This window comes from Cynocephalus volans, chromosome 6 (genome assembly GCF_027409185.1).
Source record: "Cynocephalus volans isolate mCynVol1 chromosome 6, mCynVol1.pri, whole genome shotgun sequence".
Taxonomy (NCBI): domain Eukaryota; kingdom Metazoa; phylum Chordata; class Mammalia; order Dermoptera; family Cynocephalidae; genus Cynocephalus; species Cynocephalus volans.
In genome coordinates, this window is record NC_084465.1 from 127,304,791 (window position 1) to 127,318,122 (window position 13,332).

General features: G+C 38.8%; 1 long non-coding RNA gene across 1 annotated transcript; it reads left to right on the forward strand.

Moving 5' to 3' along the window:
* The first annotated feature begins 22 nt into the window (after positions 1-22).
* LOC134379571 (uncharacterized) lies at positions 23-13,226 on the forward strand. The gene is made up of 3 exons (XR_010023804.1): positions 23-214; positions 687-801; positions 13,158-13,226. It is a non-coding gene; the product is annotated as an uncharacterized LOC134379571 (long non-coding RNA).
* The last annotated feature ends 106 nt before the right edge of the window (positions 13,227-13,332 follow it).

A 13,332-nucleotide genomic window follows, 5' to 3' on the forward strand; every position in this document is an offset into this window, starting at 1 on the left:
CTTACTTTGAGGCCCCCAAAGATGAAACGACTTGTTGAAGGTTTCACAGAGAATTGGAAGCAGAGCAACGTGCAGAACAAAGGGCCTCCTGTCCCTCCGGCTGTCCCCTCCGGGCTCGTCAGTGATTCTCTTCCTCCTTCAAGTGGGTGAATTGGGGGCACATCTGTGAGCATCTCCCCTGTGGAGCAAGAGAAGGACCAGCGTTGCCTTTCCCGTAAGTAGAGATCGGGTCTTAGCGCCATCTTCAGGACAGAGGGCCCAAGCCTCTCAATGGTGCTTCTGAAGAATCACCTTCCCCGCCACGTCCGGCGAGGTTCATGGTGTTCGGTTCAGTGCAATGTCTCTTTATAAAATATGGCATAGCCTTGATATAGTCATGATGATTTCATAGCACACTTGTCAAACTGTCAAATTGCTTTTGTTATTGGCTTAAGGTCCTGTAAGTCCCTAGCCCTTTGGCCTGCTGTACTATTTTATTTTCCTCTGGAGGGTTTTCAGTTCTGGGACAATTCAGTTCCCCAGGCATTGGTAGATTGCTCTTAATGTCGGTCATTGTGGTGCCAAAAAAGGGAGGAAAGCAAGTGAAAGGAGCAGCTGCACCACGGGCTAGCTTTACAGCTGTGTTTAATTTGAGTTTGAGACACCAGCTTTACCTGATGGTTCTTCTGTGCCTATCACATTTCCAGGCTTTGACCGCCACAGCATCCGGCTCGCTCCACCTTCCTGGCCGAGCAGGGGGCCATGGAATCTAAGGCAGGCAGGAGCAGGTGTTTTCAGAGCCCTCTTCAGAGAGGCAACCAGGTAAAAGTAAACAACAACAGCAAAACTAGCTTCAAAGGATGTGTTAAGAGTATTATTGATCAGTCTTGCCCCTGGAGAATTTTGCTCCAACAGCTCATTGCGTCATTGAGTTTCTTGTTTTAGTGAGAGAAGATGGGGTTACCCTCCTGTCCTGTTCTTAAACATTTTCAGAGAAGTAGCCTGGAGCATGTTTGGAGCCCAGGGCCAAGTTCCCATTAATCTTATAGGGTAACAGCGGATTTCCCCAGAGCCGGGGACACGGCAGCACCTCGTCCTTGTGCTCACAGTTTCCCTTCGTGCTGTCTGCAATGAGGGCTGAGAGACTAAACCCATTTACTGAAGCACAGACTGAGGTACTCAAACAGCCCAGGCTGCACCTGCCAGCAAATCCCAGGCCCGTTTGACCTCTAGGAAGACAGTATGTTGTCTTCTCTGTGCCTTATTTCCTATAAGACCCACAGCCAACACATTCCCCTGATGATAGTTTTAGTCACCTGGGACTTCTTTTCTTGCTTCTAATTATTGCAGGAGCAAACGTACCGGGGCAGCTGTCTTGTTGAGTCTTTGGAGCAAGTGTCCATAAGTAAAGTGTTTCTCTGTGTCTCTTTTAATTTTGAAAACGTTTAAAGGGATTAGCTAAGATAGCTCAAGGAGTTGAATTCTGATAAAAGTATAAAAGCTTTAAGATGAATAAGCCTCCAAACTCATGTCAGACTTGGGCTCAAAAGAAATAAGATGGCCTTGAGACAGGTGTCTTTCTCTTTAAGCCTAAAAGGAACAGCTAAGCCAGTCTTTGACGGCTGGGTTAATGGGAGAGTGACCAGTCCTGACTTGTTCCCCTTTCAACTCTGCTACTGGATAATAAAAATGGAAGCAATCGTAAACAGTGCTGTAGTAAGCATGGGGGTGCAGAGATCTCGTCAACATATTGATTTCCTTTCTTTTGGATATATATCCAGTGGTGGGATTGCTGGATCGTATGGTAGTTCTATTTCTAGGTTTTTGAGAAAGCATCATAAACTTTTCCATAATGGCTGTACTACTTTACATTCCCACCAACAGTATATAAGAGTTTCCCTTTCTCTGCATCCTCATCAGCATTTGTTATTTTCTGTCTTTTTGATAATAGTCAGTAGTGCAACTGGGGTGAAATGATATATCAATGTGGTTTTGATTTGCAATCCCCTGATGATTAGTGATATTGAGCACTTTTCATGTGCTTGTTGGCCATTTGTAGTTTATTTTGAAGTCAGGTTGTGTGATGCCTCCAGCTTTGTTCTTTTTGCTCAGAATTTCTTTGGCTATTCGGGCTCTTTTTTGGCTCCATATGAGTTTCTTGATTTTTTTTTGTCTATTTCTGTGATGAACATTACGGGTATTTTGATAGAGTCTGTGTTGAATTTGTAGATCTCTTTGGGTAGTATGAACATTTTGACAATATTGATTTTTCCAATCCAGAAACATGAGCTATCTTTCCAATTTTTTTTGTCCTCTTCAATTTCTTCCATTAGTGTTTTATAGTTTTCATTATAGAAATCTTTTACATCTTTTAAAAATTTATTCCTGAGTATTTTACTATTTTTGTAGCTATTATAAATGGGATTGCTTTCTTGATTCTTTTTCATATTGTTCACTGTTGGCATATAGAAATGGTGCTGATTTTTGTATGTTGATTTTGTATCCTGCAACTTTACTAAATTTGTCCATCAGTTCTAACAGGTTTTTTTTTTTGATGGAGTCTTTGGGTTTTTCTAAACATAAGATCATATTGTCTACAAACAAGGACAATTTGACTTCTTCCTTTTCAATTTCGGTGCCCTTTATTTCTTTCTCTTGACTAATTGGTCTGGCTAGGACTTCCAGTACTATGTTGACTAAAAGTGGTGAAAGGGGGCATCCTTGTCTTGTTCCAGATCTTAGAGGAAAGGCTTTCAATTTTTCCCCATTCAGTATGCTATTAGCTGTGGGTTTGTCATATATGGCTTTTATTTTTTTGAGGTACATTTCTTCTACACCTAATTCGTTGAGAGTGTTTATTATTAAGGGATGTTGAATTTTATCAAATATCTATTCTTAAAAAAAAATCTATTCTTCATCAATTGGAATGGTTACATGATTTTTGTCCTTCGTTCTGTACAAGTGTTGTATCACATTTATTGATTTGCATATGTCGAACCATCTTTGCATCTTTGAGATAAATTCCACTTGATCTTGGTGAATAATCTTTTTGATGTGCTGTTGGATTTGTTTTGCTAGTATTTTGTTGAGGATTTTTGCATTTATGTTTATCAGGGATATTGACCTGTAGTTTTCTTTTTTGTTGTGTCCTTGTCTGTCTTCCATCCTTTCTCTTATCTTTCAGTTTGTTTTGGTGTACGTACTTTGTTAAGTAGAATTATTAATTTTTTTTTTTTTTTTTTTTTTTTGTGGCTGGCCAGTACAGGGGTTGAACCCAGGATCTTGTTGTCAGCACCATGCTGTAACAAACTGGGCTAACTGGCCAGCCAACTTATTACCTTTTATGTAGTCAAATTTTTCTTTTCCAGTCTGCATTCTGCACTTTTTCTTTATTTTTTGGAAGGATTACTGTCCCAAGGTCACAAATAGTCCTATATTTTATTAATATATTTTAAATGATGGTTTTATTTTATATTTATATTAACTTTGCATCTCATTTGACATATACTTTTGTATATAGCCTGAGATAAAAATCTAACTATTTTTTTCCTCAAATGGAGAGCCATTTATTGAAATGCTCATGTTTTATCATGATTCACTTTTATCATTTATCATCTGCTAAGAATTTTTATACTGTTCTATTGAATTAAAACTCTAGTCATTATGAATTATTTCTTTTTATTTCTAGCAATGCTTTTCTTAGTATTAAAATTTACTTTTTCTTGTAGGACTACAGCCATACCAACTTTTAAAATTGCTATTTTAGTGTCTGCATGGTAGACTTATTTTCTAATTTTTAACTTTCAATCTTTTTGCATGCAAATATTTCAAATATTTCTCTTACAAATAGCATTTAACTATTTTTAATCCAGTCTTAAAGTTTTAAATCTTTTAATTGAAGCATTTAGGGCATTTATATTTAATGTAATATCTGACATATTTGGGTTTAAATTTGTATTGTACTATTTGCTTTCTCTTTGTTTCATCCAAAGTTATGTTCCTTTTTCTTCTCCATTCTTGCCTTCTTTAATTAACTGAAATATTTTTGTTGTTGTTGTTTTTAATTATCTTTTCCTTCTGTTATCTGGTAGTTATGCATTTTCTATTATTTTTAAGTGATTTCCTTAGCAATTATGTCATATATTTTGCCTTATCAAAATCTAATATTATTGGTACTTTATCCAGCTTCCCAGACAACACAAGGACTTTAGTGCATTTAATTTCCTTTTAGTTATCTCTCAACATGCTACTGTCATTTTGTATTTTAAAAGTATATACATAAGACCCCATAATATATTATGGTTATTGTTTTATCAATCAGTATTTGCCATTTTCATGGTTCTTTTCCTATTACATTTCTGAAATTTCTCTCTTGAATTGTTTTCCTTTTGTCTAACAATCACCTTTTACTATTTCTTTTAGTGTAGGTCTGCTGGTGATAAATTATCTTCATTTTCGGTTATCTAAAATGTTTCTATTTCATTTTTATTCTTAAAGGAAATTTTTGCTGGAAATGAAATTTTAAATTGGGGAAGTTTTTCTTGTAGTGCCTTGAGAATATCATTCTACTGTTTTCTTGCTTTTATGTCAATAATACTGTCAGATGTCAGTCTTCTTGTTGGTCCTTTTAAGATAGGCCGTCTTTATTTTTTCTGCTTTTAAGGTTTTCTTTGATTATAAGATATGCACAAGTGTTTTTCTTTTTTACTCTTTGGAGTTAAAAAAATCTTGAATTTATAGCTTGAAGTATATCATTACTTAAAAAAAATTGTCATTTATTGTCTTTTTGAATATTGCTTCTGTCATTCTTTCTCATTTTCTCAACTCTAATTTCATACCTTATTTTCTAATTGCCTATGCTGGTTTTACTTTTTCTCCTATATTTTCTGTTCTCTTGTCTGTTCATACTTCAATCTAGACAGTTTCTTCTGACCTATCTTCTAGCTCACTAATTCCCTTTTTCTCATGTTTTATCATGATGTGTCTAATGTGCTATTAAAATCACCCACTGGGGTATTATTTTGATTCATTTTTTCTATAATTTCCATACTTTTATAGTTAACAGTTCTCTCCCAAAATTTATTTTTATCTTTTGTATTTTTGAAAATATCAGGCATAATTATTATAAAGTCTGTGTCTGATAACACTCTTTATCAGGGTGTCCTGTAGGTCTATTTCTGTTTTCTTTTATTTATTTTGGTTTCTGTTTTTGTTTTTTTATATCCCCATTTGCCCATTATTTTTGACTGAGTACAGGGTATCGTAGATGGCAAACTTCAGAAATAATTTGAGGCCTACGATTATGCTGTCTTCTTCTAGAGAGGATTTAAGTTTGTTTCTGGAAGTCATGTCGTGGTACCTACCATCTGGGATTATCTTTATCCAATGTCAATGATGTAAAGTTGAGTTTTGGTCCCTGCGAGGGCTGGTCTTCTCTTCACTCTAATTCTGAAGGTGTGCTTTTTAGGGTCCCAACTCAAAGTGTGGGGGTTTATAAATTCCCAGTCTTAACAAACCCCAGACTCACATTTTCTTCCCTCTAGCTTTAGTTCATATCTCTACCAGCTTAGGACTTTTTGGTGGTGTGTTTAGTATAGCCATACATTTAAATATTTTAAATCTCTACTGTTTTATAATATATAAACTTAGGTTATACATTCTCTTCGAGTACTTTTATGACCACATCTCACAAATACTAATATGTACTATTCTTACTGCCATTCGTTTTTAAATAGTTTGTAAATTCCATTTTGGTTTCCTCTTTGTGAGTAATCTAGAGGTATTTGCAAGTCTGCTTTAAACTTCCCACATAGAATTTTGTTGCTGACCTTCTGCTAGTACTTTCTAATTGTTATCAATAACTGCAGCTTTGTAACCTGTGGTTTATAGAATGTGTTGGTATTTTCGTTGGCCAGGTTTTGAGAATAATAATGGTGCACACCTACTGAATGTTTACTATGTTTCACATACTGAGTGTTTTCCATATGTTAACTCATTTAATTCTCATTAAATGCTGTGAGGTAGGGTACATTTTTCCTTGGGAAGAGTGTATATTTAATGTTTACTGACTTTAAAATTCTCTATTTGTTTATTAGCTCAAGCCTGTTATTTGTTATTCAAATCTCCTAAATCCTTACTTATTTTTTTCCCTAATGTTTTGGTTTTTGGAAGGAGTACTTTAATGCCTCCCATTATGGCAATGTCTTCTTGCATTTCTATCAGTTTTGTTTTCCGTGCTCTTTTTAAATTTCTATATTTGCACGTATTTTATATGTTTTTCTTCAGATTGGAATGTCTTTTTTTTGTTTCAATTGTATTTTATCTGGCATTAACATTACTATACCTGAAGTTTTCTTTTCTTTTCTTCCCTCCCTCTTGACATAGTCTCTGCTTGGTCAAACATTAGTCAGGCTCATTTGAATTCTCTTCCCGAGTTGGCCTCGACTTTTGGACTTCCCTGTCCATCTTTGTATTACCCAGTTTTAGCAAGGATCCTGTTGGGTTGGTTTATAAAGAAACTGCCACCCTTGATATCTGATCAGTTTCAATATCTGATTAAATTCTTCATCCCCTGCTGTCCCCCGGGTGACTTCTGATCACCCTGGACTGCCTTCAGCAAGAGTCTTACAGGTTCGCCTCTCACCCCTGAAGTTTCCTCTCAGTCATTTTACATCCATGGACTCCCGCCTGGCTCCTTGGCTATAAGTCCCCACTTGCACGTGTTTTATTTGAAATTGAGCCCAGTTCCACACTGAGGTCTCATTCCCCTATTACAGTAGTTTGTGAATAAAATCTGTTTTTACCACTTTGACTACTGTCAGGCTCTGGTTTTCCTTCGACACTCTTTCTAACCCTTTCTCTTTTTCCTCTACCCTCTCCTTCTTCCTTCCTTTCCTTTTCTTTTCTTGTACATCCATCTAGTATTTCTTCTTATCCACTTATTGTCAAAATTTCTTGTCATTTTGTTTTGGGACTACCCCTCTTTTTTTTCATTTCTTACTTTATTTTAATTTATCAACATACAATATAGTTGGTTTTCGTGTCTCTTTATCAATTCTTCCTTTTCCTTTCTCCTTCTCCTCTCTTCTCCTCCATCAATATCATATCTGTTCATGTCTTAACAAAATCAAGGAGTTGTTGTAATTGTTGTGTCTTCTTTCCCCACCTCCACTGGATCTACCCTCTTAAGTAGCATAGAGCCAGACTTTTTGTTTTTTTAATCAAACTGAAACTTTCTCTTTTATTAGACAGATTTAACTCATTGGCTTACATTGTGTTTAGTGCCATGCTTGAATTTATTCCTCCCTTTTATTATGTTTCCATTTACTATGCCTCTTCATAATTATTTTCTTAAGTTTTCTTTGTTCTGTTTTTCTCTTCTAATTGTTTAGAAGTGAAATAGCCTATTTCTGATCTTCTACCAGTTAACCTTACATGAAAAGAATACATTTAAACGTGATTCATTTTCTAGCTCTGAATATCTATAAAGTTAGCCAAATAATTGTTGTCCTTTGCTTCTTTCTAGTTTTCTTATTGTTGTCTTTTCTTGGGCCACCTGACTGTTTATTGCTGTTAAGATCATTTTTTTCCCCTAGCAATGAGTCATGAGCAAATTGCAAAGATGCTGCATTGCATTCAAGAAAGCTAATTGCTCCCGTGAGTGAACATGTCTTTGCATTTAAGGAATCTATTGAAATTTCTAGTATCCTACAAATTTCAGAGCAGAGATTCTGACTCAGTTAGTATTTTGCTATGTTGATCACTTTAATCAAGTCAGTGGGTCTTAAGCCAGCAAATAATAATCTTTCCTAATTCCTGAATTCACTACTTGTCTTTTCTTCTAGGGATTAGCTCTGTCAGACTATGTGAAAAGGATCATGAGTCTCAGTCTGGATGATACTTGCCCTAAACTCTGGGAAAAAAATGATTGATGAGCAAAAAAGATGGAAGCAAATGGCTATGACTGAATTTTTGGATCATATCAGCCTTCTAGTTACATTACTCTTCCTGTCTTTATGTCATCACGTACTGTTCACGGTTGGCTTTTTTTGAGAAAAGGAATAAGAATGGTACCTTAATAATGGTGCTTCTACTTAGCATTTTGTTTATGCATTCACCACATATTTATTGAGCACCTGTGCCAAGGGATGAGGCTATAGGAAAGACACTGTCCCTGTCCTCAAGGAGTTCCCAGTCTAGCAAGACAGTCCAGTGTAAGAAGTGCCAGGGTTGCTGTGCAGAGGGTGCTGGGAAGCCTGAAGGAAGGGCCCTAATTTGGCCAGACTGAGTCAGAAAATGCTCCCAAGACAAGGTGGTTTTGGATGGAGAGCTGCAGGATGGTTAGGAATTGGTCAAGCCAAGAAGTGGCAAGACTATTCCAGGCGGGTTGAGTTGCATGTTTAAAAATGAAGAGGTGAGCAAGGGCACAGTGCTGTGAATTGCCAGGGCTGAAAATTAGGAAGTGAGCAAAGGAGGGGTGGAGAAGAGGCTGGTCAAGGAGGCAGGACCCAGATGTGAAGGCCACTGTTTGCTTTTGAGTTGGGACTTTGTCCTGAGGGAAATGAGGAACAATCAATCCTAGGGTTATTAATCTAGGCTCGATGGAGAGACTTCAAGGAGTCCACGGTCCCTTTGATTCACAAAAGTTCAGAATCCTCGCTTAAAGGAACTTAAGGAGAAGCAGGGATAGCATAATCAGGCTTGCCTGTCTGAAAGATCTTGGGTGGCCACGTGGATGAATCGGAGGTTGGTACTGTAGTGAGGGACCTGGTAGGAGGCTCTTGTACTGATCCAGGCAGGGGAAATGAGAAGGGAAGCCAAGACTATGGTGTGGAGATGAAGGGAAGAGCATGGATGTGAGAGACATTTATGAGGTTACCTGGACAAGACCTGTGGACTGATATATCGGGGTGTGGAGGGACGGGGAAGCATCCACAATGACCCCAAAGGTTTCTGCCTTGAACTATAGGGTGGATGGACGGTGGTGATCCTTCCTGAGATTCGTTTTGTTTGATACTTTAGAGTTTACACAATCTTTCTATCTCTTTAGTTTTAATCCTTGCTTCAGAAGTGTGCCCTGTTCTCTGTGCTTTGCCGATGTATAAACCATGATATGAAAATCTTCAATGACTTTTCCAAGCATCAACACCATGTTTTCTGATGCTAGTCTGGGGTCTTTGCACCACACCACGGCCACTTCAAAGTCTGAAGGAAGAAAAGCCCAGGAAGCATTTGGAAAAAAAATAAAAGGACCAATTGATACTATTACTAATGATCTGTGTGATTAGCAGAATGCTTTTTATTAAAAAATTCTTATATAGAAATAATTTCAAATTTACAAAAATTTCAAAAATAAGATAGTACAAAGAGCACTAATACCTGTGTCTGGATCCACCTATTGACACGCTACCCCATGTGCTTTCTCATTTGTTCTCTCCGTATTTTTTCCAAATCATTTGAGTAAGTAGCATTCATCATGGTTCTTTATGCCTGAATATCGCAGTGTATATTTCCTAAGAACGGGGATGAACTCTCACAGAAGTACAGTTCAGTTGTAAATGTCATAAACCTACATCGTGCAATATTTTATTTAATGAACCTTCCATAGTCCCATTTTGTCACCTGACCTAACGGCAGTCTAGGGGCAGACATTGCATTTTGTTGTTATGACTCTTCAGCCTCCTTTAATCTGGAATATTTCCACAGACTTTCTTTGTCTTTTATGACATAGATCTTTTTGAAGAATACTCTTCTCTCTCTTCAACATTTTTTAAAAGAACATTCCACCTCTTGTGCTCATCTGATGTTTCCTGATGTTTATATTGGGGTTGGATGTTAGTGGCTTGTATTAGCCCACTTTCTATTGCTAATAACAGAATACCTGAAGCTGGATACTTTATAAAGAAAAGAGGTTCATTTCTTATAGTTTTGGAGGCTGGGAAGTCCAGGGTCAAGGGCGCAGCTGGCGAGGGCCTTCTTCCTGGTGGGAACTCTCTATGGAATTCCATGGAGGCATGGGGCATCACATGGCAAGGGCTGAGCAAGAGCGCCAACATGCTTCTTCCTCTCCTTCTAAAACCACCAGTGCCACTTATCCATTAACCCATGAATGGATTAATCCGTTCGTGAGGGCATAGTCCAGATGATCCAATCACCTCCCAAAGACCCCAGCTTTCAACACTGTCACATGGGGATCAAGCTTTCATGTGAGCTTAGGACAGAACAAACATTCAGACCATAGCATGGCTGGAATTTCACAGAGGAGGTGTTGTGTCCTTCTCAGAGTAGAGCCTCTGGAGGGTCACAATATCCTTCTGCCCTTACTTGGTGATGTTAACTTTGGTTACCTGGTCAAGGTATTCCCAATTTCTGTACTGTTTAATCACTTCCCCTGCTCCCTTTGCAATTAATGCAGTTTGTGGAGAGACACTTGAAGACCGCGCAAACATTCTATTCTTCATCAAAATTTCCCCCTGGATTCAGCATCCATATAGGATTCTTGCCTGATTTAAATGATGCTTTTTCTTTTCTTTTTTTTTACTGAAATATATTGATTATACATATTTTCAGGGTACAGAGTTGTATTTCAATATATGTATATATACAATGTGTGATGATCAAATCAAGGTAATTAGCATATTCTTCATTATAATACTTAATCATCTCTGTGTGATGAGGATATTTGATCTCCTCTCTTCTAGCCATCTGATAACATGCAGTAGATTATTGTTAATTATAGATGCCTAGCTCGACTATATACCATAGAACTTATTTTTACTAGTTCTTTTGTGTTCATTAACCAGCTTCTCACTATTCCTCTTACCCTCCCCTTTTCTGCCTCTAGTGACCACAGTTCTGCTCTTTCCTTCTGAAGGTTCAAAAAGGATGGTTTTCCAATTCCAGCACTCCCTGCCCCCTGCCTTCTACCTCAAGCACAGCCTGCCTTCTCCCTCACTTATTCATCTATTTAGCATTGGCATGGACTCACACATCTTATTTTCCAGTGGTTTATAATTTATTACTGTACTTAATAATTTCGGTGCCCAACTGTCCCTGCTTTGGTCAGTGAGAGCCCCTACCGTTTGGTTCCTGGTGACACGTGACCATCATTTTTCTGATGCACCATTACTTTGTGGCATAACGAGATGTGCCAGCCTCATGTCTCACCTGCCCTGCTCCAGCCTTGGAATCAGCCTCTTCTCCAAGGAGCTCTGCCTCCTTCAATGAGGAATGGTATTAGAGACAAAGACCTGGGTGCTGGAAGTGCTTATGGCTCCTGGGTGTCTTTGTCTCCTGGTCTTTTCAGGAGAAAGAGCTGGGAATATATGCATACACAAAGCAAATACATATCAGCAAATACGTACATGCACATACATACACCAGCACAGAGACACGTTTATACCCAAACATATGCATATTTTAGAAATCACAAGGCCCACGCCAGTTCTTCCAATCCCAATTTATCCCTGAAGGTTCTTTCTTGCCTCTCCACAGACCACATTTGCATGTTTCTCCTTCCACAGGGAGAACTCGCCTTGTAACACGAGCACACTGAATTTTGCAAAAATGGCTCCCAGGTCTTTAAGGAAACAGTCCTAGGTTTTAAGACTGGCCAGAGGCTTATTTAGCCATTACACAGATTTACACACATTTGAAAAGGACAGGGAAAGACATTCTGAAAGAAAAGGGAGAGGAGGAGAAAAGTCTCCTCCCTTATTTTCAACAGCATGAGGAGGGTTAAGGCTCTTATGTTAATTTATGTTTGCCTGTCCACTGGCTGGGCTGGAATGATTCTGGATCAGATGTAGTCCCAGTTACCAAAAATCTTCTCTTGGCAGTTAGTGGGATGGTAAACTAAACAAAGAGATCCACTTACGAGCCATTCTGAGCTTGAAGGCTGTCTATTAACTAGGAGATGGGCATTTACAAAACAATTCCCTCGGGCTGCCCGGTGGCTCACTCGGGAGAGTGTGGTGCTGGTAGCGCCGAGGCCGTGGGTTCGGATCCTATATAGGGATGGCCGGTGCGCTCACTGGCTGAGCGCGGTGCAGATGACACCGTGCCGAGGGTTGCGTTCCCCTAACCGGTCAAAAAAACAAAACAAAACAAAACGATGCTAGGTCCTCTTGTGTCCAGCCACTTCACACTATCAAGTCCAAGGTGGCTGGCCACAGCACCCTCAGTTAATGTCATAGAGGCTGTTTTTGAGTTATCTAGCAGAGACTTTCAGGAATTACTTCTCTTGTTGCTGATTTGACTGTAAGACATACCAGACATATCTTAAATTTATCTATCTGTCTATCTTCCAGGAGGCTCATGACCAACATAAAAATATCACAGTAACTCTAATTTAGGAAGCAGCATTAAGTTCCCCACTGTGCTGGGCATTTTCCATATAGCATTTCTTATCCTCACAACAAGTCAACGTGATATGGGCAATGGGTTCCCTGGTATGGACAAGTGGGCTCCACAGTATGGACTAGTGGGCTTCATGGTATGAACTATGTGCTCCAAGGTATGGCATATGAGCTCCATGGTATGGAGTATGAGCTCCATGGCATGGACTATGAGCTGCATTTTATAGGTGAGAAAATGTCATGTAGGACTGATTTAAAACAGCAGAAATTTATTTTCTCACAGTTCTGGGGGCTAGAAGTCTAAAATCAAAGTGTTGGTGGGGCCACGCTACCTTGGAAGATCCTTCCTTGCCTCTTCCAGCTTCTGGTGGCTCCAGGTGTCCCTAGATTTGGGGCCGCATCACTCCTATCTCTGCCTCCGTGGTCACATGGCCTTCTCGACTGTGTGTCTATGTCAAATCTCCCTCTGCCATTCTCTTACAAGGACACCTGTCATTGGATTTAGGGCCCACCCTAAATCTAGGATAATCTTATCTTGAGATCCTTAATTACATCTTCAAAGACCCTTTTTCCAAACAAAGTCATGTTCACAGGTTCCAGGTGGAGGTATCTTTTTCAGGGCCACCATTCAACCCGCTACACCAGACATTCATTTATTTTCTCATTCACCAGACAGCTTTTTTCGAGCACTAAGGTACAAAGAAAATGTAGGAAAGGTAAAAACAAGTTGGATAGGGATTTAGCCCTCAAGAGCTTCACACCTCATTAGAAAACGGCGAATACCATGACTGAAGTAACTGGAAACACAATTCTGCACTACAGCAGCTTGCAAAGGCCCGGCTCGCACCAGCTCAGGTGGGGACCAGCCAGGAGGAGGGTACTTCATGGCAGACCTCACTGGAACTGGATCCTGAGAGACAGGTAGACTTTATTTATTTATTAATTTTAGTTAATTAACTAAAAATTAAAATTTTATTATTCATATTTTTGATTGACA